A 25,775-nucleotide genomic window follows, 5' to 3' on the forward strand; every position below is an offset into this window, starting at 1 on the left:
GGACTGACAGAAGTAAGAAAAAGCAAAGCTGGAGATTCGGATGCTGATTTTCTTACAAAGAATTCATGGTATGGTGGAAATGCTCTGTCGTTTTGAGAGATAAAACTGACCCTTTTGGTGGGATTCCTACAAGTTGCACCAAGCCTTTCCTATGAGGACAATTGACTTCTGCTAGACGAGAATTGTATTTAATAAGCTGTGTTTACCCGCCCCCAACACATAAGACTTTTTATTTGTCACTATTAAACGTCTGAATTTTAAACAGATTCTCAGATCAGTGGCTCATATCACACCGCTTGTTCAATTTTAGTATCTGTCTCATCCCCGGTAGCATTTCCAAAACGACCACCTTCACTGGGAGGCTCCATGAGTTTTCTCAATTCAACCTTGGGCATCTTCAGCATTTTTACCTCTATAACGAACATGTTCTAGAGGTGATAACTACAGGGGCAAACCTCTTCTGCGTCTTTCCCAATGCCTCCTGCAATCAATTAATTGGCCAGTCCTTTCAAAGCACGTGTCTGTACCTCTGGAATCATGATCTCCATCATCTTCTTTCAAATTTGGCAGACCTGTAGGTGCTGAGTACAAGAGATCATCAGAATCTGATTGTTCCATTTTTTACTAAACCAACACAGAACAGGTGTAGCAAATAACCATTGATGTCGCTCTGACATCAACATAAACTTCATATCTGGTCTGCCATTCTTTGACCACAGAGCACATTTTTTTCACAGGTAAGATCCATGCCATGGAAGTCGGTCAGGCAGTTTTTGCTCTGAATATTCTCAGAAATAAGCTTGCATTTTCTAAATGCAACTTCGTTGTTCTGCAGAGCAACAAGGCTCACTTCAAAAACATGACCTTTCAGGCCATCAGATGCAATTTTGGTTCTTAGAATCCTTGTGACTGGTGTTTTTCTGTGTTTCTTATATTGAACGTAGCTGGTGCTTTCACAGCATGCCAGTCCTTAGAAAATGGATCAATTACTTTCTCTTTGGCTCCCTTTTTGACACCCTACCCTTTATGGGCTGTCTTTTTAAAAAGGTGTGGGACAGATGAGAGGTCTAGCAAAGTCTGGTCTGGCAGGGAGAGCACTGTGCTGTGGGTTAAGCAGTGTGTGTCTTAGTTCCAATTTGGCCACTATCTCTGGAGCACCATTGGTCACATACTCTCTGCAGGAGAAGCTGTCTAGCTGTTCACCAAACCTGTTTCCTTTCCTCCTGACACACAGTTAAACCTAGTGCTTAGCCTTACTTATAGTCAGATGTGTCCACGTGACAAGTTCTGGCCACTGGAATGTGGACCAAAGTCAGGCACTTTGCAATCGGGCCTGGATCATAAAACCTTCTAGATGGTCTTACATGCTCGCTTTTCCTCACCTTTAGCTGGATATTGATGCAGAGGGCTGGCCTTGAAGATCACAAAGCTGTCAATCTTGGGTCCCCTCAACACTTGGGGTGTCCAAGCAGGGTGTGGGGCATTTGGAGTGCCTAGGCTGGGCACCTCAGCTGTATGTAATCTCCTCCATTTACCTTTGTGCACTGTACAAACATTAACTCCTTTCACTGAAAAGTAAGAAAGTATTCTAATGGACTCTGCGGTTCCTTCCAGTCCTACCATCCTTGACCTGAGGCCATAATGTCATTTATATTCTTATCCACCCTAGACAAAGATAGGAGGATGCTCTTCTTGTTTATTCAAGATCTCCTGGTAGAAAGATTAGGACTTTCCACCCTTATATTCTCCCTCAGAGATAGAGAGAAAGAGGAATATATAGAAAGAAAACAGAAAGTCTATCAGAGTGCACCAGTCAGCTAATAGGAGGCCTTAAGGGCAGTAGCATGAAATCTGGGAGAGCCACACGCCAGAGGATGAGGGTGCCACTTGCTCCTACATCTGGCTGGTGGTAGATCCTTGGGCTGGGAAACCTGAATGAGGGCCAGAGCCCTGACAGCAAGCTTCTATTCCACCAGTACATCTCTTGCTGTGAGTTTGTGTTGATCAAGCCAACCTCAAATCCTTTCAGAACTACAAATCTTAGCTATTCTGAAATTAATCTCCTTCCATATGTCCTCTTCAATGAAGACTTCTTTTCAACCAAAAGAAGAACATGAAAGCTATTGCTCCCTTAGGCAATGTCATTGCTATTTGAAAAACCAAGATGTATATACACATATGTCCTGTGTGTACATAACTTACCATACAATTTTGTGATTCTGAATGTTTATATGTACAGTGTAATGTTAACTCTTCCTAGACATGGAAGCTGCACCATATGTCCCTGTGGTGGGAATGTGACCTAACCCTAGATAGAACGAAGAGCTTTTGTTTGATCTGTGACATTAAATAGCCAAACTAAGCACTCAGAATTGGGGCAATGCAAAACTGGTCTATAAAGATGTTTATCAGCCCCCCCAATTTTTACAAGATAGCAAAAGATAATTCTACATTTTTTATAAGGCTGTTTTTTAATCTTTGAAGCATTTCTATAGTATTCATTATGGAATAAAAATAGTTCTAAATGGTTTTACAGATATTAATTTAATTCCCTACTAAAAGGATATTATTTTCACCCCATTTTACAGGTAAAGAAGCCATGGAACAGATGAGGTCATTTGCCCAGATTCTCAGAGCTAGTTAGCAGCAGGGCTGGGGGTCAGACTCACGTACTCCAGCTCCATAACCCGTATGCGCAGTCACAACACCATGCTGCCCACGGCCTTAATAATGACCAAACCTCACCTGTGTTTTCCTCCTACCCACACACACTCCCTTGTGCCCTGCCCTATGGAGTGCATCGTGATGCTCGTCCAGTCATTTCTCCAGGGCCTACCAAGCCCTGTGGATCCAAACCAAGAAGTCCAAAGTGTGACCCTGGCAATGAAAAGCCTTCATGGCAAATATGGCACCTGAACATAGGCTCTTGGTGAAAAAAAAAATTTCCTTAAAAACTGTAATTCTTAATGAAAAGCCAATGTTCATACTTTCCCTCTCTATGGAAAATAGAAATACACTCTATGAAATTGACTTTGCCTCCGTGATCTTCTAGCTGTAGAATATGAGTCAAAACAACAATATGATTGTGACGTATTTTAAAGACTCGGTGCTTGAATGTTTAATGACATTCAGATGACCCACTCTTTTGGCATGCAGGAGGAGTTTAGTGGAAGTTGGCAAGGACGGTGAGTCAGAAGATCTCATTTTCAGTCATAGCATTACCAAGATTGGTTGGCTGAGACGGAGTGACAAAATTTACCTCTCCAGGCTGTTTCCCCTTTTTGAAGTGAGAAGGAAAACTATATGTCTTCCATGGTCTAACCCAATTCTAGCACCATTCTGGATTCACTGCCCCTATGGCCCACAAGACCCCAGTGATCTGCCTGGGACAAACTTTCCGACCTCATCTCAGATCCCTGTGCTCCTGGTTCATGTAGTTCTAGCCACATGTGCCTCCTTCTGTTTTTCCCAAAACACTAAGTTCCTTCCCAGCATGGGGCCTTTCTACTAGCAATTCTCTCTGCTGCAAAGCCCATTCCCTGGATCATCACCTGTTTGGCTCTTTTTTTGTCATTCAACATCTTAAATCACATCCTCAGTAAACCTGTCCCCAACACCTCAAGCTAAACTATTCTACCCACCCCAGCACTAACTCTCCATCAATCACTGAGTCACTATCACCTATCACAGTCTGGTATTTTTTTGCTTATTTATTTGCTTATTTGTTTATAGTCTGTCTCCTCTCACTACATATAAACCCCATGAGAGTAAGACCCTGTCTGTCCTGTTCATCTTTGCATCTCCAGTGCCTGTCTAAGAGCACCGTAGCCACTCTATACATATTTGCTGAGTGAATAAATTCAAGAAATCTAGGACTCACAATGGAGGCAAAAACAGAGCCTAAGACGGAGAGACAGTAGTATTCCTTTCTAAGAATACATTAGGGAGCAGAGGGATCACTCTTAGCGCTACACTTTCCCTTTCTTATTCAATTTAATGATTTTAGAACGAAGATCAGAGTGATTACACACAGACCTGTATCACAAGAAGTGGGTTTGTGTGTCCTTTCTGTTCTATGGACCTTCTACCTCTTGGTGACAAGTCATGAATCTTCAGTGACATCTGGTTACACTACCTGCCTCACAAGAGGAGAATAGCATGTTCACCTATGAAGGCCAGCACCCCATTGCTGAGGACAGCCGTGTTGCCCTGGTTCTGCAGATTCTTGGCTCTGAGATCTAAGTAAGAGGAGGTTCGTGTCTAGTGGCCAGCCAGGCTGAGGAGGGCTTGATGCTGAACTCTAAGGGGCACTCTGTGATGGCACGAAAGGATTCAGGGCCACTGCTATGTGGCTTCCACGTCACCTGAGGCTGATTTGCTACCGGCTACTCTCTGGACGCAAAGATGTTCCTTCTCTCCTAACAGAAAAATTGGGTACCATACGAGACAGCAGTAGACATTCTGTTGGGGGTGTCTGGCCAGACGGAGAAAAACCTCAGAGCCTGAGGAAGTTGCATGGAGTTTCTGGGCGGGACAGCTACAGAAGCTGCCCCTTCCAGCTCAAAGTGGAGAAGCGATGCTTGACTCACAGCTGCCTCCTTGGGGCCAAGGCTGGTTCCCTGCCCAGGTGAATCACCTGAGACTCAAGTAGCAAGAGGAGGAATAACACGCGTAAAGTCACAGGACAATGTCAAAGTGTCGCCAGCTGGATGTCAGCAGGGAAGGCTAGGCCCCAGTGTGTGGGAGGAACAATCTCAACACACCCACAACTCAGGGATAGAGAGTCACCTCATAGTTTCTAGTGGTTCATTTATTGTGACTTTTCCTCTCCCTCCAACCAGTTTCAGAACCTCCAGATCTGTGAAGAGACGCATCTCAAATTCCTCTACTCACTCTCCCTGACCTCCTGCATCAAATATTTTATATAATGACAACTCAGGGCTAGTGATTTTCTATCCTATCCTAAGTAGATTACAGGGTCAAAGACTTACGTACTTTGTTGCTCCATACATGGTCAAGAAGTTCTTCCTTAGATGTTACTGACATATTTCTTGATGTAGTATCAGCCCATTTCTTCCTACTCAATCTACTGTAAAGAAACAAAATAATGAATATCCATATTCTTCTTGATCCTTGAAAACAGTTCAATCAGCCCTTAGTTTTCTCTCTTTCTTCACTAAATTTCATGAGATGCCATGCGCTCACCACTGTAATCTGGACTTTAATTCTTTGCATTATTTTTTAATGGTGGAAATCAGGCTGTACATCCTGCTCTCATAAGGTCCTGGGCAAGTCTTGGAGCAACAAAAAGTTTCTTTTCAATGCTTGATGTCGCATTCTTGTCACTTTTCTTCTTGAAATACACAGCTGACTTATATTCTACTTGAATTTGAATCTCAGGTCTCTTCTCGTCACATATCCTCATCTAATTCTTTACTAACAGCATCAACTGTGTTAGTTTTTTGTCCCCATGTGTACTGATCTTGTCCCAACCTTGTCTTGTTTCAGAGAATTGGCTTCCAACATTTCCCAAGTTTACTTACATTCATTTTTCAGTCATCGGAAGTTTCAGAAAACTCAGCAAACCAAGAAGAGATGCTTGCACATCATCTGACAAGAACATGGAAGAACTTCAGTGTCAGGATGTGGCCAAGCTGGACTTGTTCTCTCAAGCTCACCCTAAGCCCTTGTTTCAGACTGAATTCCTGTAGTGATGTACCCACAAGTTATTAGATCAATCAGAGCCTCACCTTGAGAATAGTTGTTGGAAATTAGCCTCTTTCTTCTGCTGACTTATTCTTATTCACACACAAACTTCCATATTGCTCCACGTGTCTGGAATCCTTTTTAACCTCTTTCTGTCATGCACACATTAGGTTTCTATCCCTAGGTGTACTGCTCTTGTCCCGACCTTATTCTCTTTCGGATCATTGTCTTACCAAATTTATTAAGTTTACTTGTATCTTATACATTTTTTTTCTTTCCTTGAAGGTTTTAGCAAACTCAGCCATCTAAAACTGCCTAGGTCATCCCAGCTTATATTTGTAGTCTCCACATAATTATTATAGAGTTTCCTTTCACTCTCAGGAATATCTTCTTTTGGATGGTAAATTATATGGTCACCCTGCTAGCCCTTCAGATTGACTCTGAACTACCCCACACACCTGACTGAGGGGACCTCAACTTCTTCCAGAACTTCACTTAGAGACTATCCATGGTCTTCCATCCCAGACGAGTTTTTGGTGGCCTAGAAAATGAGTATCTGGCCCCTGGCATGGGTGCTGCTGCATTGCCTAGGAAATTAGGCTGATCTTCTCTCTTAACTAATGGGACTCATGAGAGTTAGATGATGATTACTCAGATTCTATGCGTACACCATGATGATGCAGGGGAGAGTAGTGATTAAAAACTGGAACTTTGGAATGGGACTGCTTAAGTTCAAATCCTGTCTCTGTCACTTTCATTTATGTCATTTATTTGGGGGCATATAAATCCATGTACATGTCCTTTATTAAGAGATCTCTGAAACAGAGTATTGTACATGCACTTACCAAGCACGCATGAAGTTGTATTTGTGGTCTAACATTTGCAGATTTCCCATGTCACAAAATCTAATAATACAGATGTATCATGGATGACTCAGCTCCAGGCCAACTGTCATTCCATGATAATTCACGGGACAGTAAACTTGGCAAAATTTCTCCAGCCTTCCTCTCTACAGAACAGATACTACAACTATTATCCCTCTGGACGCTCAATAAAGGTTGAAGTATGTCATTCATTTATTCACTCACAAAGCACGTGTTCTTTATGGAGATCTCAGGCACATAGCATTGTGGGCAGGAAGGAATGTAAAGAAAACTATGTCCATGCTTAACTCCAAGTAGTTTATTATTGAGCCGGATATAATAGAAACATGTACACAAAAATTAAATGACCATGCAAGACATTGAACCCAGAAATGTTAAAAATAAATATAAGGATTAAATTTCAAATGAGTGGGACCTCACATGAGATCTACTGGATTTCAGAAAAGAAACAGATGACCTAGGAATGCAGACACCAAGAGGATCAATACCTATTAATGAGGAAGATGGAAGCAACAGATTCGAGAAGAAAAAGATAAACGTTAGATATGCACTAAACTTCAGATTCAGACTAACTCTACTATCTGGCATTAGGTCCAGTCTCGGCTTCTATTTAATAGAAAAACAAATAGCTAAATGTCTACTTCAGGATAATTTTTTGCATCCTTGGAATGTGTAAATGATCAGTTATCCTGTAATCATGCAGGTTAAAATCATATCTAATGAGCATAATAACCCTATGGAGATGACCAAGGCATATTATTTTGATTACTTTTTTTAATAGGCTTGCTAACTTTTAATTATGTTTAGTAAATACATTAGAAAGGACAATCCTACTGCCATTTCATAAAAGGATTTTTGACACATAATCAGACTTATTTTTAATATTTCAATATTTACTTTCAAGTATGGGTGAGTATTCTAAATTATCATTAGAGTTAAAGAAATCATCTTATTTGCTTTATGTGCTAACATATAACACATTTGTTTTATGTATCACCTAATATCAGTCAATTGAAATATAAAAATATGTTTATGATTGCAAAAGTAAAATGCTTTACTAATTAAGCATGATTATAATAGCTAGTAATTTGTGTAAAAAATTAATTATAACTTTCTAATAAGTAGCTATAAAAGAATAGAGTTTGACAATTACGCAACTGTTAAGAGAAAGTACATTTCCTAGGCAAATTAGGAAGAATATTATCTCTTTTTAAAACCCATACCTATTTATAAAAATTTAAATAATACAAGACAGACTAATTAGAGATTTGGTTTGTTCTAATTCTAATCTTTATATAATTACCGCACTACTGAAAATACTTTTTCCAAATTATATTCTACTCTTCACAAAAAGTTAGTGATATTATTGTGATTCTTCTGCATCTCATACAGCAGACATTTAGACAAGCAGAAACAACTAGAAGTCTTATTTTTAAGTTTGATAGCAGTTTGAATTAATGATGAATTCAACTAGGTTTCCGCTTTACCTGGTTCCTCAGGGATTTCTGGGTCCCAAACAGGGATCACTCCAGTAAATCTTCTCAAAGAACTATTTATAGAATGGAAAAATTAGGAAAGAACAATGTCGAGTAATTGCCATTATCAACAGAGCAAACATGAAGATGCCATGAATGATTTGGAAATCACAGCATGTCTTGTTCACACAATTCAGAAAGGAATTATAGGACAGAATAATGTAACAGAAAAGCTGAAAATCAGCAGGAAAATTGTGAGCCACTGTAATCAGTCTTTTTTAGCCAACAACAAACTCCTTGATGCATAAGAGATTTTAGAACTGCCATCTACTTATACAAGGCACGCAAACAAGATGGAAAGATGGAGGCTAATACGTGTCCAAAAAAAAGTTACTTGGTAAAAGAATATCGTAACCCTCTACTTTACAAACAGCAGTGCCAATGGTAACAAGACTTACTGCCACCAAGGACTTACTCCTTTCTGCAGAGAGGTCAGTGTGTGTGCTGGAACCTTCTAAAGAAGTAGCAAGTGAGGAGGTGCCTCGAGACGTCAATGGTGGCTGTATGGCAACTTGACTAAGGATCCCCCCATCACTCCACACCAGGGTGTGCATAAAACGAGAGCAAAAGCACAGAAGGAAATTCTGAGGTGGTTTTGTTATCTGGAAACCCAATTATCTTGTCCCGCTGACATGTTTCTATATCCAAATTTTAAGAACAATTTTTTTCTTAAGTGCTTGTGGGAGGCAGCATGGACATGCAAAATACTGGAAGTAAACAATTTAAATGAGAGCAAAAATCTTAAATTAGCTTTCAAAAAGAATCAGAAAATAACTTCTTCAAGTGCTTTTTCCTTCAATAACCATTTATGGAGTACCCATGCAGCACCAAACCTGGAACTATACTGCTTGGGTTCAAATCCCAGCTTGGTCACTTGCTGGTTGTATGACTTTGGTTAGTTATTTATTTGGTTAGTTATTTAATTGTCCCTCGATTTCCTCATCTGTAAAATGGGATTAGTTGTAATATTCACCTCATAGATATGTCTGGAGGATTCAGTGAGTTAATATTTGTAAAGCACTTGGAATAGTGCCTGGCACATCACACACATTATGTTTTGTATGTTACATAAAAATATAATAAGATGTACCAAGCACTGGTCTAGGGACTTGGGTTAGAACAAGTACCTTTTCTGAGGGTCTCTCAAAGAAATTACATCGTAACCATCAACCAAATCTTCAAGCCCAAGAGTTGAAGAGGACTTAATTCATTATTTTAGTCAATTAGTTTTTGAGAGAAAAAGAAAGCTTCATAACTTGGTGGCAACATTGCTGTCAGCTATAACCCATCTTGGAAGAATTAGCCAAAAAAAATCTTGCTTTTTTTATCCACTTCAGTTGAAATGAGTAAATGGTGAATAAATGTTGATTAACTTAAATTAGATTGAAGAGGAGCCATTAAAAAGACAGAACCATGTGTTGCTATAGAAAAAAAAGTAAAGAAAAAGGGGCACATGACAAGGTCATGCACTTCAGGAACATTAAGAAGGCAAGAAAAGAAAAGGACAATGGTTTGATGCCTTAGGTGACCCTGGTGGTCTTCAAAAGGACAATTTCAGTAGTAGTGCTGGGGAAGCCAGATTGCTGGAGGTTAAGAAAGTTACTCTCTGGGGATGTGGGCACACAAAGGGAAAAAAATATGGAAGATGATACCTGGAGGTGTCAGCAGGTTAAAAAAAATCTTTACTGTGTGGGAAAACCAAGTGATTAGAAAGGAGGTCCTGGAGAAGGAGAAATCGAAAATGGACGGAAAGGGATAGAGGAGGCTACGGGGGAATGAGGATTAAAAACACCAGTGGAGCAATTATAAGGTGGAAAAGAGTGAAGGGGAGGGAGCTCAGATCAGATGTTCTTGATTTTCCTGGCAAAGAAGTCAATAGGAGTACGGATATCGAAGTCTCCGTGGGCACTTAAGGAATGCGGAAACGTTTAGAACTATTACTATAGGGGATATGATGTGGCATTGACTCGACATGAAAAAAACTATATCTAATTAACCCTGGACACCCAACTGAGACAAGATAGCAGGGGTTTGTGGCGGATCCAATGTGTAAGGATCACAGGCTGGGAAAAGCCGAGTCTGGAGGGAGGGATTTTCACACGGAAAGGATTTTCCCAGCTAACCTAGGCTGGGGAACAACAGAGCGAAGACAGAAGTGTTGGCAGATTCGGGAAACAGGTACGGATTTTGGAACTGGAGGGTATAGTGAGGATATAAAGCGGCTTGGTGGACGTGCGGTACAATGACAGGGCATTATTATCAGAAGGACATTCAGGGAGTGTAATACCCTGGAGACAATAAAGAGAAAACACCAAGAATCAAGTCTTGAAAAGTGTGCAAAAGGGAAGGCAGAAAGGAAGCTAGTGATGAAGCTTCATTTTCCTTGGGTGTAAAATGATGATAGTAGCTACTGCAACAAGATTGTCCTGAGAACTGAAAACAATTGCTACAAGTGATTTTGCTCAGTGCTTGGCTCACAATATGCACTCAATAATGTTTATACCACGCAAATTACATATACAATTATACAATTTACTGTAATCTGTCAACTTTCCTTTTAAAATTCCCTTCTACCTAGGCGTTCGTGATACAGTATGTTTTTATTATTGTCTTACCACCTCTTTGCTGTCTGGTTTTTTTAATTAATGTAGTCCATATTGCATTTCAGAGCACTTTTGTCTAATGTTAGTTTTTTTCTCAGACAAAACTTTGTGAGGCAGGTACAGAAATTTATTTACCCCCTCTGGGTAAGGAATTATGTGTCCTGATTAAATAAATATGCTGCTTTATAGAAAGTTACCATATAAACCATACACAGATACTTATTTTTCAAATAATTAATATATAATAGGACACATTTATTAAAATTGTGCTTCTCATAATGTAAGCACTCTAGTGACTTGAAAGATCAATTAAAGATTTTTACTGTCTTCATTATCTATGCATAATCATTATGTACATATATTTTCATCTTCCAATAGATATCCAAAATGCCAGTGACATTCCTTGTAACAGAAAGTGTCTGACTTCTGTGAATATAAACATGTATAACATACATTTACATGTACATTGGGTTCAAAAAGATCAAGTCCCTAGAACACTAAAAATACGGTAAGGAGATTAACTATACTAATATTCAGGACAAATATTTGAGATTAAGGAAGCACCTGGAGTCACCAATAACCTTTGGAGATCAGCACCAACTTGTTAGTGGTTCCTCCAGATCAGGAAGGTATGAGTTCAGTTAAGCAAAGGGAAAAAAAAGGATGGCCTAGAAATTAAGCACACCTGTTATGCTCATTGAAACATCAGAATTTAACTTTTGGAACTAGAGGCTAAGTTTTAGATAAACTCTATTAAAAGAATTTTTTTTTTTTTTTTATTAAGGACCTCTAAACACAGGACCAAATTCTGTTCTCGGATTCTTAAACAAAACTGGGTCTGAAATCAATATAGGCACTGTTAGAAAGGATTTGAGGATTGAATCAGAGAATAGGATTTGGCTCCTAGGACACAAACCACGCTACTAATCCCAGAGAAAGGATTTGCCCGTTTAAAGGATTATAAATTTTTGAAAAGCATATTCTGTTGATAATACTTTTCATTTCCTGCAAATCAAATTACTGAGGGATATTTTCATTGTGAATAGAATTGGACAATGTTTTTATTGTTGTTTCAATTTCCTTTGTTTCAAAGGGTACCAAATTTCTAAATGACTAGATGTGAAGTTTCGTGACCCCACATGGCTACACATTTGAAAACTCGAGCAAATAAATTGGAAATAAAGCTTACCAGCAAACCAAAAGATAATTACATCTAAAAGAAAGTCTCCTTGATTTCTGATACTTACACTTATGAGAATAAGAAAAAGTCTGCAGTTTTAGAGTGACAATGACAGCACACAGAGACGGTGGACAACGGAGGACAGGCCCAGTAGGCTTACTTGGTGGGTTTTGTTGCGCCCTGGCTACTTCCCACTCTGGACTCATTTTACTCCAGTGAAATAAGTGGCTATAAATAATGTTGAAAGACAGTGCTTTAGTAACAGGAAAATTCATAGGTTCTTAAACTTTCTTAATGGAACTGGCTTTCCAGAAGCTACTTGTCAGGCTCAACAAGAAAGAGAGAGAGAAAGCAAGCCAGAGAAACATTTGAGGTCACATAACACTTTGTCTCCAATGTTCTCAAGGCCTCCCTTGGTGCACAGACCTCACTTTGAAGTTACTACCAGCCATAGGCCTAGAAAATCCACTCACCAGAGACCATGTCTAATTCTTTGTTCTAAAGGGCACCCGGATGGCTTTCTCCAGAGGAGTAATCAACAGCAGCAGCATCATATTTTACTCACCCTGGCTCAGCACAGGACCATCCCCACAATATAGCAATAAAGATTTGACCCTGTGGGCTTTTTCCTGTTCTGAATTTTCTTCTGTTGCTCAGACAAAGGGCCCATCATTTCTGAGAAAGGAAAGGGGGGATGGGCTGCGGAAGGCGGCTGCCAGAGTCACAGCATAATGCCATTAGTCTGAATTCTCCCATGACCGAGCCCTCACTGGGAAAGACAATTACGTGCAAAAGGATGATAACCTCACGTGGCAATAACCTCCTGAGAGATCTAGTGCCACCATGTACAGGTTATTAATTTGATTACCTTTCAGGGAAGAAGCCAAACTTCAGAGTCCCTTTCAGAACCAAACCAACTCTTTCAAGGTTTGCCCATCTCTAATGAACTGGGTCTTTCCAGCAATCATCTAACCACATGATTTCCTTAATTCTTAGCTGGTTGCATAACGACAAAGATAAATGTGGCTTTTTCCAGCTGCTTCTAAAATAAGTTCAAGACTGAATTAATATAAATGGAAATACTTTCTGTTTGTGTAAAGGGTTAGGAGAAGAAACCACATGTGTGGGATTTGCCAACACCTGCTAAAATGTACACCGTGTGTCCTACATTGAGGACGTGAGTGGTAGAAACAGAATAATCAACTATTGGAACCCAAAACTCCTAAGATGGTGAAATTCCACCAAATTAATTCCATTTCAGGAGGAGCTAGAATATTCCAAAATTCCAAAAATAGACTTAGTTATAAAGGAATCTTTTCAGGATGCTTGAATCCCATTACTTGTTCAATGAAATATGATAACTATGTTATATCTTAAACAAAGGTTGAAAGATATTGGACTATCTCCTGTCTATCAATTTATGTTCTCATGAAGCTTTTACTTGTATTAAGAATATAACGGGTAATAGGTGAGCTTAGAGCCTAAGAGCAGCCAAGATTTAATAACTACCAAGGAAAAAATCTTACCTGAAAATGTATACAAAAGTGGGATTTTCATACTGAGTAAGACTCTTAACAGAAAAAGAGGCTTCCCTATCTGTTAACATCTCACCATGTATCAACCTTTTTTGGAACACATTTATAGTTACTAGACATCACCCAATTAAATACTACCTGTGTGTAGAACAATGAGAAATAAAAATATACAAAAAGCTTGCCTTGCTGTTCTGCCACAAGAACTCCATCATCTAATGGGGGGAAATATCACCCACAGACCAAAGAACACACAAGGTTTCACATATGACTATTCCAAGTGAAGACACACAACTGGGAAACAAAGTCCGTGAAGGCTGAGTGGAAATTAATAAGGACAAGAGGAGTCAGTCAGGAACAACTTTTCCAGGGAAACTTGAGGTTTTAGGCAGATTTGAGATGATGACAAGACTGGATGAATAGGAAGAGGAAAGCTATTCCAATGGAAATGAAGAGGGTTGAAACATTGAATCACAGTCCATTTCATCTCTTGATTCTGTTCCCTTAACTGACACCCAAACCTCTCCCCTTAGTAAGTAGAGGAAGAGTAGACATTGTTTCTGTGGTTAAGTTATAGAAATTCTGTTGCTTGTTAGGTACTGCAAAGTACCTTTCTGTTAGTGACAAGCAAATCAAATCAGATCAAACTATTCAAACTCAATTCAAACTCTTACAATATTGAGATAGGGTGAGAGTTTGTGGGGGACGGTTGCCATTTGCTTTCTTATTCTTTGAGCCCCAGAAAGTATCTTTACAACTTATCTTGGTGATTCTTTTCAATAAATTCTTTAATAAATCAAAATATTCCATAAGTCAAAAAATCTTCAGGTTGCTGATTTACCTTCAAGACTAATCCCTTTGGATTTCATCTTAATAAATTGCTTAAAATTCCCTCACTCTCCTCTCATATATGGCATATAAATTAAAATTATAGTTTAATCGGTCAAATCCATAAATGTTCATAGTCAATTTGATGTTCATGTTATTCATGTGTCCAAGACTGGAGACTAATAATGACTACCATGTATTGGACATTTTCCTAACTGCAGGCCCTGGGCTAAAGCTTTTGAATTCATTAGTTAATTTAATCCTTATAGGAACACGTTAAGTGTTTCTGAATTCCCAACAGATATTACTCTTTGGGAATTGAAAATAAGAAATCAGAATTCCCAGAAATTCTTGAAAGTTCCTGAAATCATAAATTATTCTGTATTTTAGTAGTATTTGCTAATGGAAAGATAGTATTTAATATTTTAGTACTTTGGTTTTATTTTGGTTTGGTGATTTTTTTTGTGTGAGTGAGGGGTTGTTCAGTTGGTTTATTGTTTTTTAGTATTTTAGTAATATTTACAAAAAGCTGTAGCTTACAAGCAAATATTCAAAAACTGGAAAATGCCTGTAAAACTTATTAGATAATGCTAGAAAACCTAATATTTAGGTCCCCTAGCAAGGTTAACAGCACTACACAAAATGATAAGTCAACATTGCTAATTTAAGGACTTATTTTGCTTCTAAATGTCTTATTTCTTGGAACACCACTCACAGGATTAATATAAAGTATACTATGCCTACTAACTTATTGACATTTGTTTTACTCACAAGAATGACTCACCCTTAGTCACAGAGAAGACCACAAACAAGCTCTTGGTTTTCTATTACTATGTAACAAATTACCACAAATTTAGCAGCTTAAAACAACACAAATTTGTTATCTCGTGTTTCTGTAGGTCAGGATCTACCCAGCCAAAATCTAAGTGTCAGCTAAGACTGAAGTTCTCACTGGGAGCTTGGGATCCTCTCCAAGCTCACTGATTGTTGGAAGAATTCATTCCCTATGGTTGCAGGACTGAGGTCCTCATTTTCCTGCTAGCTGGTGGCTGGGGACCACTCTCAGCAACTAAGGCTGCCCCCAGTTCCTTGCCATGTGGCCCCACAGGCAGCTCACACCTGGGTACTTTTCTTTCCTTCAGGCCAGTTGGAGCATGACTCTGCCTTCCTCTCGGGCACCAGCCAGAGAAAACTCCCAGCTTTGAAAGGGCTCAGGTGATTAGGTCAGACCTACCTGGATAATCTCCCTATCTTAAGGCCGATTGATTTGATTCCTTAATTGCATCTCTAAAATCCCTTCACAGCAGTACCTACATCAGCGTTTGACTGAATAACTAGGAGTAGGTGTGTGTACATCAGCAGCCTGAAAACTTGGGGCCATCTTAGAATTTTGTCTACTATAGATGGCAATAGCCACAAGCCACAAATGCTGGCCACCTATGTAATTTAAAAATTTTTAGGGGCCATATTAAAAAGGAAAAATAAAACAGGCAGAATTAATCTTAATAATATATTTTACTTAACTCAATATATCCAAAATATTATCATTGTGGTATATAATCAATGAAAGAATTATTGATCAGATATTTTATCTTCCTTCTTCTATACTAAGTCTTTAACATCTAATACATATTTTATACTTAAGGCACATCTCATTTAGGTTCGCCACATTTCCATTACTCAACAGCCATACATGCTGTATTGGACTGAACAGGATTAGATTGTGGCTGCTTTTCTCCTACACAGCCCTGTCCCATTTTCAGAAATGTCTACCTTAACTTTCACTCTGAGTGTTAGCAGTTCCTGTCCTTGCTTTCAATGTGACATTGGTGACTATCTTGAAGCTTGTGACACTTCTACATTGATTATTAAGCTTTAATTCTCACAGGAGATTTATGGTAGTTTTTCCTGATTTCTCTACTGATTTTTTATGAGATACAAGATTAAGGAAAATGCATTTCCTGAGAAATTCTGGGAAGGAATTTCTATGCCAAAATATTACATGAGATATATACTACAAAAAGTAAAACTGGAAATCAAAAGTGTTAAATTATTGGCCCAAACCACATGACTAGTATGGCTGTCTGATCATCTTCTTGGCTACTGTATGGTATTGTTAATTTTTGTGTAACTAGAAGAATAAATCAATTTTCCTCTTCACTCCTCATTCCCAGTGTGTTGGCGGTTAATTCTTGTCTAAGACTTTAATCAGAGGCACACTTGTAAGCAGTATTTTTATGTTTCAGCTAAATCTTTGGATGTGCAAAGGAACATCCAGTGCTAAATTTGGAGGTAAGGGCTAGAGATTGAAGAATCACTCTGCTTAAGAACATAGGGGTAAACCTACACATTTAATGGTTAGTTGATTTTCAACAAGGGTGCCAAGACAATTCAATGGAGAAAGAGAAGTTATTCCAACAATTAGTGCTGGGATAACTAGATATCCACATGCAAAAGAACAAATTAGACCCCTACCTCATACTATACACAAAAATTAACTCAGAATGCATCATTGACCTAAATATAAGGGCTAAAACTATAAAATTCTTAAAAGAAAACATAGGCATAAATCTTTCTAAACATAGGTGTAAATCATCACCTGAAACTTACTTTAGGCAATGGTTTCTTAGATATGACACCAAAAGCACAAGCAATGAAAGAAAAAGTAAGTTGGGCTTCAACAAAGTTAAAGGCTTTGGGACTTCAAAGAACACTACCAAGAAAGTGAAATTACAACCCACAGAATCAAAAGAAATATTTGTAAATTATATATCTGATAAGGGTCTACTATCAAAAACACATGAAGAACTATTATTATAACTTGACAATAAAAAAGACAACTCAATTTAAAAAATGGGCCAAGGATTTGAATAGACATTTCTTTAAGGAAGATATCCAAATGCCAGTAAGCACATGAATCATGATGTCATTAGTCATTAGGGAAATGCAAATCCAAACCACAAGGAGATACCACTTCACATATACTATAATAATAAAAATAATATGTGGCAATGATGTAGAGAATTTGGAACCTTCATACATTGCCCATGGGAATGTAAAATGGTGTATCCACTTCGGAAAACAATTTGACAATTCCTCAAGAAGTTAAACATAGATTTACCACACAACCCAGCAATTTTCCTAGGTATATACCCAAGAGAATTAAAAACATATGTTCATACAAAAACTTGTATATAAATGTTCGTAGCAATGTTTTTCACAATAGCCAAATGTTGGAAATGAACCAAATGTCCACCAACTGATAAATGAGTAAATAAGTGAGGTATGTCCACACAGTGGAATATTATTCAGTCATCAAAAGGAAAGAAGTACTGATATATGCTATAACATGGACGAACCTTGAAAACATTGTGCTAAGTGAAAGAAGCCAGACCCCAAAAAACATATATTGAATGATTCATTTATGTGAAATGTTCAGAACAGCAAATCCAAAATGAAGGAAAGTAGATAAGTGGTTGCCAAGAGCTGGGAGAGATGGGTAAGGGATTTTCTTTGAGGTTTATGAAAATATTGTAGAATTAGATAGTAGTGACCATTGTACAACTTTGTGAATATACTAAAAAAACATTAAATTGTACACTTTGAAATGGTGAATTTTATTGTATGTGAATTATATTTCAATTAAAAAACAAAAGGGGAACATAGAAGAACTTGGCTTTTGTTCTTGGGAAAAAGGAGACAGAAAAAAGAGCAGGAGTGGGAAGAGAAAGGGCAGCTGGGGCAATGTGGTGGAGACTGAGCCTTAGTTACCAAAAGGGACAAGGATCATTTGAAAATTAAGAATGTCCAACATCCGGTGTTAAAATGTTGTAATAATAAATCATCATGGTCATAACAAAACATCAGTGAAGTCTGATAAATACGTAAAGGATTCATATGAATGGGGTTTTTTCTGTGTGTGTGTGGAAGTGGAACTGTGTTATAGCTCTGAGTTCCAAGTGTAGGTCAACACATCATGGAACAGCAACATAATGTGAAGGACGCTACGACCATCTTCAAATAGAGTTAGCATGTGAACCGCTGGAACCTGGAGCCACAGGTGGGCCTGGGAACGTGAGCCCTTGGAAATGGCAGGTATCCTAGGAAAGGTGCTCAACTTCCCATAATCACAGGATGGAGTTTCTAGGTAATATTTTTTAAATCTTAAGGGCAAGAGTGACTCCAAGGGACATGTGAGTAATCAATACAACTTGGTCTAAGAACAATTAGTATTGATTTAGTTTAAATCTCATGTGAAAGAATCAGTACTAATTATACCCTCAGATCAATAGAATTTCAAATAAGTTAGGCAAGTCACAAGGATGCCAGCAAGTACTTGCTAATAGAGAAAAAAAAAGTGAAGTTCTTTATCCCCAATTTCTTATACCCTGGAAAAATAAAAATTAAGCTCAAGTTTTACAATCCAAAGCTTTCTAGGTTAAAAAAAAAACTCACTAACAAATTATTAATACCCTCAGATCAATAGAATTTCAAATAAGTTAGGCAAGTCACAAGGATGCCAGCAAGTACTTGCTAATAGAGAAAAAAAAAGTGAAGTTCTTTTTCAACTGGGCACATAATGCAGGAGAGAACATCCTTCATACCTACAAAGTCAGTCTTAAAAACTCAAGGTCCAGGTCCACGTCAGTGTCTTTAGAAATGATTTTCTATTTAGAGTATACTAATTTGCAAAATGGGGAACAGTAACTTTTTGCATAAGAGGTTTTCTTTTGTGCTTTGGCAACTTTATCTGAAGAACGGTATCTCACAGGCGGCCTTGCTCCTACAACCAAACACTCTTAAATGAACTAATCCTAGAGAAAATATAAAGTTCTAATTTCTGTCCCTCTATACTTACCATAAAGAATGTGTACAGTGGTCAAGAACATGGCTTTCGGGTCAGAAAGGTCTTTCTTCTTCCATCTAAAATGTCGACTCCGTGAGAGCAGGAGCCGGGTCTTCGCATCATTATATCCCAACATCTACCATAATGACTGATCCAAATTATTTAATAAATGTTTACTGAATGAATGAATGGTTCGAATATCAATTCTACCATCATGATTCCCTTGGCTGAACCTTAATGTCCTCATCTGCGGAATGGAGATAGTATCACCTCCCTCGCAGATGTTTCTGTGGTGTCGTGTGTGGGAGGAACTTGGCACTAGGGCGAGCAAATAGTACCCACCCAATGATGTTGCCTGTTCCTGCTATTTGTACAGCAACCTGTCTCTGTAACATTTCTTGGTACACATTATGAAACAGTACTCTTTTAAAAAGTGGATACCTTGTCACATGAGTCCAACTACCAGAGCATTCTAAGGGTAAAGGATTTTCAGTTCAAATGAAAGGCCAACTCCAATAATTCACAGGAAAGTTTTAACCAGGGAGCCACCGTTTGCACACAATGAGAGACCTAAGACTGAAAGGGCAAAAAATGACACTGCAAGTTCAGTTTTCACATTGACCCTCAGAAAACGGTTTGGGGAGAAAAACCATCATCTTTTTTTTTTTCACCTCATTCTACCGTGGCCCCTGTAGCATCCTCCAGACTCTGTTCCCACCTTTGTGACTTTAGAAACTTCGATGGAAGTCAGGGGTAACGATGGGAAATCTATGAATGGAGGAATCTCACTGCTTTAACTCAGACCACAAAATGTCTGATGGTTCAGTGTTGCCAATTAGCAAGTGAACAGACCAATTTAGAGAAATAAGGACAATGCCACATAAAATACACTCCTCTTATTTATCTCTACAGGACATGGTTACATTTTAATGATTTATGTTAATGTTTTATTATACAGTGGTTTTGCCCTGCAGCACATTTTATAAAACTAATGAAGTCTTAGTAATCCCAGACGTCTTCTCTCATATTTTCTCATTATGCCTTTGCTGAGAACTCTTGTGAGGAAGACCACCAACCACTGTGCGAGTAAGGAAGTTTGTGAATTAGTGAAATGAAAATCAGTCAAGTTCTACGGTGGTGAGGGGTCCACAGGCAGTTCCAGTGGGATTCTGCGTTTTCACACAAAAATGGTCTATTGGTCTTCATCACAATGAGAGATGAGCAAACTCTGCTGTGTTTAGGGTTCATCAAACATCAAACCATTTTTTTTCGAATGTTTTGGGTTTGCCAAAATCCAAAACACGTTTTGCCTTCAGCATTTTTCCCTTCATTTTCAAACCCCTGTGTATTTTAAGGGAAATTTAATCCTTATGTTTCTGACTCATTTACACTTAGCACGTGAACATGTTGTTTCGTAAGACTTATTTGAAGTCTAGGAAGCCTTGCAAGTCTTCTAAAGCCATTTTCCCATAGTGGCAGGAAGCTGTGTGTTGCAAAGACATGTGAATGTGAACTCAAATCCTCAATGAGTGGAATTGGTTTGAATCTCAAGATGTTTTAAGACACGGTGTTAAATTGAGTTAAACTTGTTACGACCCATCCTTTCCCCCATAATTTACTATTCTATACTTTGGTGTGTAGCTTTTAAAAATGAAATAACTGAGGCTGCACAATAATAATTCTTGACTTTTCTGCAATATATCTGATAAGCTGGATTCCTATAGGGGAGGAAGGAGCTGAGGTCATTTGCTAGCTGTGGCCACTGGCATACAGTTTAAGCTCTAGACCTTCTAGTTCCCTGGAAGCCACTGTCTCCTGGGTGTTGCTAAAAGACCCCTCTGCAGACCTCCCCCAGCCTTGCAAATGGCTGTGTGGTATGTGGGAAGCCCATGCACCTTGGCATCTCCCAGATCTGTGTTCAAATCCTAGCAACACCACTTCTCAGCAGGCATGTAGAGTGGTAGGGGACTGCTACCTGTACAATCTTTCCTATCCTGATTATTCAGAAAAAGAAACCAAAACAATGATCAATGCGTAGAGTTTTAATCCAGAGATTGTGGCAGTAGGTGGGGGTGGGGAGAAGAGGAGGCTTCATCCCTTCCCTGTTCTTATTTCCAGCTCTCTCCCTCATCCTTTCTCCTAAGCAGCTTCTTCCACTGCAGTGGAACCACAGATGGGTCTGGAAAGTTGATATGGATGGGGCACCCAGAGCCATTTCCAGATTCTTCCTGGAACAGATGTAAACGTTGGTCCTCCTGAGGTTTCTCTAGGCCAGAAATGCTTTAGAGTAATTAGTGGTAAAGAACTAGAAGAGTTAATCAAATCTAGGCCTGCATCTTGCCTCTTCCACTTCTTAGTTGCTTGCTGCTTGGGAATTTAACTATCTCTTATCTCTGAGCACCATTTTCCAACTGCAAATAGAGATTTTTAAAAATTACTTATCTCCTAAAATGATTGTACCAATTCAATGAGATCAAACATGGTAAGTGATCAGTGAGCACATATTGAAGGCACACTGAGTGGCAGTTACATTTGTTACTATCATTGTTGCTGCTGTTCTTGTCAGACCAGCTGCTATAGGATTTCTGATATCTGGAGTCCTGCTCCTCTGCTGCTTATGATTCCTTTCCCTTCCCAATATTTGGACAGGACTGAATATGCAAGAGTAGTATTTCACATTATTTATTTTTTGTCTCTATTGAATCTCTTTGGGTGTCAAATTAAAGATATCTTCCTCCTGTCTTTGCCCCCATGATCCGTCCTAAGTAAAGATACTAGAATAATCTTCAACTTAACCTTTAAGCAATGGTCTTCAGTACCATCTCTTCTCAGCACAACAGGTTGAATTCAAACATATTTGCCTTTCCTTTGAGACTGTTTTCCACATACCTCCATTCCAATAGAGCCCTTCTTTCTACTCCCCTGCAAGCAGACGCCTTTCCTGATGGACTCCTTTCTGCCTTCATGCCTTTCCACACCATTTCCTCCCGTCATTTATGGACTGCTTTCGCATTGCTTACTCCTTCAAGAAGTATCCTTGGCTTAACTCATGATCTCAAAACCAGTCCTTCCTTCCTCCATAGATTAATAAATGGCCCTTCCACTTTCCCAGACATTCAAGCCAAAACTCTGGGGTCATTTTGATTTCTCTCTTCCCATCATCCCCCCACATCGAATCTGTCAATTCCACCTGGGCAGCACATATATTTCTCCATCCTCTCTCCACATTCACCACTAACACTTCAGGTTAACCCACTGCTCCCGGATGCCTGTGTGACTGCACTACATTCCCAACTGCTGACCCTCTCCGTTCTTGTTTTCACCCTTCCTCCCCTACCTTCCATTCTGCGATATTTTTAGGATCCTACAAGGTCCACATGATTTAACATACCTTGTTTCACTCTCCCTCCAACTCACCAGCCTCAGACATATTAACCTTGCAGTCCTTCAAAGGCGTCCATTTCCCTCCCACATGGGGGTCTTTCCTCTGCCCAAAGAAAGGTTCTCCCCTTTTCTCTTAATCTGGTCAATTCCTATTCTTCTTGTCAAAGCTGCAACCTCACTTCCTCTGAGAGACCTTTCCAAACCTTCCTCATACACCCTCACAACACCCAAACTGCTCCTTTGCGACACTTATCACAAGCATCACTGCACAATGTGGGGGTGACTGTTTGTTTCACAGCTCCTAGTTGTGTGGTAAACCTGAACTCCAGGAGGGACTGTGTCTCTCGTGTTCACGGCTATATCCCACCACTGGGAAGAAGGCCTCAGCCTAGTTTGTTCTTAATAAAAATGTCTTGAATGAATTTACCCCACCTTACTCTGTGCACTCTTGCCCCACACCCCTTTCCATGTGAGGGTTCAGTTTACACAGCTGAAATTTGTACTAATCTTAAAGTCCTTTAGTGGTTATAGTCAAGGTACGTGATCTGGTTCAAGATTAGCTCGAAAGCCCTATGGAGACAAATGCCACAAATCTCCTGTTTCATTTGTTTTTACCACAGTCTCTCTACTCCTAATACTATGAAATCATATTTATGGGTGTTTACGGGCTGACTGATAATTCACATCTTCCTAAACAACTGTTAGATAATCTCTGGGGTCATCCTTTCTCCAATATTTAGTTCTTGATATGACTACATTTATATTCTTCTATCAACTGAGTGACAATATGAAACCAATATTGTTAAATGTAAAGCAGAAACTGCTTTACACTTTTAATACATTACTACTTTAATGTTAAGTAACTTCATGCCTTTGTTAAATCACATCAATTCTAAGGTATGACCCAATAACATGGTGAAAAAAAGCTCTAGAAGACAAAAGCATTTAAAACAATGTTCAAATTTATCAACAGCTAAGCCAGTAATTACATTTTAAAATTAACAATTTTTAAACATTTTATTTTTTTATTTATTCGTTTTTTTAGAGACAGTGTCTCGCTCTGTCACCCAGGATGGAGTGCAGTGGCATAATCATAACTCACTGCAATCAAACTCCTGAGCTCAAGTGATCCTCCTGCCTCAGCCTCCTAAGCAGCTGGGACTACAGGCATTCACCACCACACCTGGCTAATTTTCCTATTTTTTGTAGAGACAGGGTCTCGCTCTTGCTTAGGCTGGTCTCGAACTCTTAACCTCAAGAAATCCTCCTACCTCGGCCTCCCAAAGTGCTAGGATTTACGGGAGTGAGTCACCACACCCAGCCCTAAACTTTTATTTTTAAACTATTTCAGACTTACAGTAAAGCTGCAAGAATAGTATAGAGAAATCCAGTGTACTTTTCATTCAAATTCCCCAATTATAACATTTTATATTCACTTTCTCATTTATTGTTTTCTTATCTCCCTGTATATATATTTCTGAATCATTTGAAAATTGTAGATAGGATATTCCTTAATACTAAAAACATTTTATTTTTCTCAAAACAAAGGCACTTTCCTACATATCTATTGCAAAACAACCAGGATCAGGAAATTAACATTGAGATGGTAGTGGTATCTAATCCATAGCCTCCTCCCCCTCCCAAAAAAAGTTGTGCCAATTGTATCTCTAATGTCCTTTATAAATCCAGGACCAAATCCAGGATCAGCAGTGCATTTCATAGCCACATCTCTTTGGTTTTCTTTAATAGGAACAGTGCCTTTCTCTGTCTTTTGACTTTAATGTTTTTGAAAAGCACGTGATAATTACTTTGTAGAATGTCCCTCAATTTGGGTTTACTAATGTTTCTTCATGATTAAATTCATATAAATCATTTTTAGCAATAAAAGCACAGAAATGATACTGAGAATTGATTCTCAGTGCATAATAACAGAAGATACATTAACTGTCCAATTTAAAGATTATGTTAACTTTTTTCACTTAAGATGGTATGTACCAGATTTTCCCACTTTAAAACTAATTAATGTATCTTTTATGCTTGTTAATAACTACTTAGTAGGTATCTTACGTGGGCATATTTTGAGACTACATAAATATCCTATTCCTCTTCAAATTTTATCTACGAATTTAGCAACCATTGATGAGTCTTGGCTTCATCAATTATTATTATTATGGTTTCTAAATGGTGTCTTTTCTGATTTTATTATTCCTTTTATATTAATTATTTGGCATCCTACTAAAAGGTAGACATTTTCTTTTATATTCATTTGTTCATTCATTCATTCATTTCTATCATTTCTTTTTTTGATGCCAAGGCTATCCTAGATGTAACCACCAGGAGTTCCTTCAAAATAGCTCTTGTACCCTTTTGACATGTCTCCAGCATTCTTTGTGGACTTTCTTATTTTTTAGCACACAAAATATTCCAGAGTCATCTTGCACTTTTCTTGCTCCAGTCCTGAAATCACCCATTTCTCCAAGGAGCTCTGCTTCCTTTTAGTGGAGAATGATATTTAGGAATCAACACATGGGTGCTAGGGGTGCTCATTGCTACTGGGGTGTCATTGCTTCTACTCCCTCTAAGTGGTCACACACATGCATCTATACATGAATTATATTTGTTTCAATATCTATCTCTATAAATCTCAAAGTCCATGACTCATACATAGATAGGTTTTCTTTAGCCTTCCTCCTTTTCCTAAATCCTTTCTCTAACAGAGAGAAATATGGCATCCATTATGCTCAATATATTTTCTTACATGCTCAATCTCCCTGTATGTGACCAATATCCTGACCACATGGACCATCTCCTTGGCCTCTACCCCAATGTCCTTGATCAGGCAGGGTAGCTTCATGGTCCTTACCCTGCTGACAACTAAATGTATTCTTTTCTTGTGGAGCTGCTTCATCTGTTTGAAAAAATAGCACATATTCTTTCCTAATAAACTTGAAAAGAAAGCATATTTTTGACACATGATAACCATATTTTGGATATTTTTTATAGGTAGAAACAATCTCTGAGATTCAGCAACATTGGAATTCAGAAACATGCAATTCATTGGCTATTGATCCCTGGAAATCTAACACTAGCTGACATCTTGAAAAAGATTTCTAATTTTAAAAGAACTAAACCCACAAGGTACTACAGGCATCCAGAGAGGTACCCAACCCAGCCTTGGTAGGTCACAGAAAGATTCCTGGAGTGATGCCTGGTTTGGTTTTGATGACTTGTTTATTAGTCAGAGTTCTCCAGAACAAAACCAACAGAATGTGTGTGT

At 38.6% G+C, this 25,775-nt stretch overlaps 1 pseudogene; it reads right to left on the reverse strand.

The window, feature by feature from the left end:
- Positions 1-491: 491 nt before the first annotated feature.
- Positions 492-22,108, reverse strand: LOC105825843 (annotated as a pseudogene).
- Between the last annotated feature and the right edge of the window lie 3,667 nt (positions 22,109-25,775).

Source organism: Propithecus coquereli, unplaced genomic scaffold (genome assembly GCF_000956105.1).
Source record: "Propithecus coquereli isolate 6110/MARCELLA unplaced genomic scaffold, Pcoq_1.0 Scaffold83, whole genome shotgun sequence".
In the NCBI taxonomy this organism is placed as follows: Eukaryota; Metazoa; Chordata; class Mammalia; order Primates; family Indriidae; genus Propithecus; species Propithecus coquereli.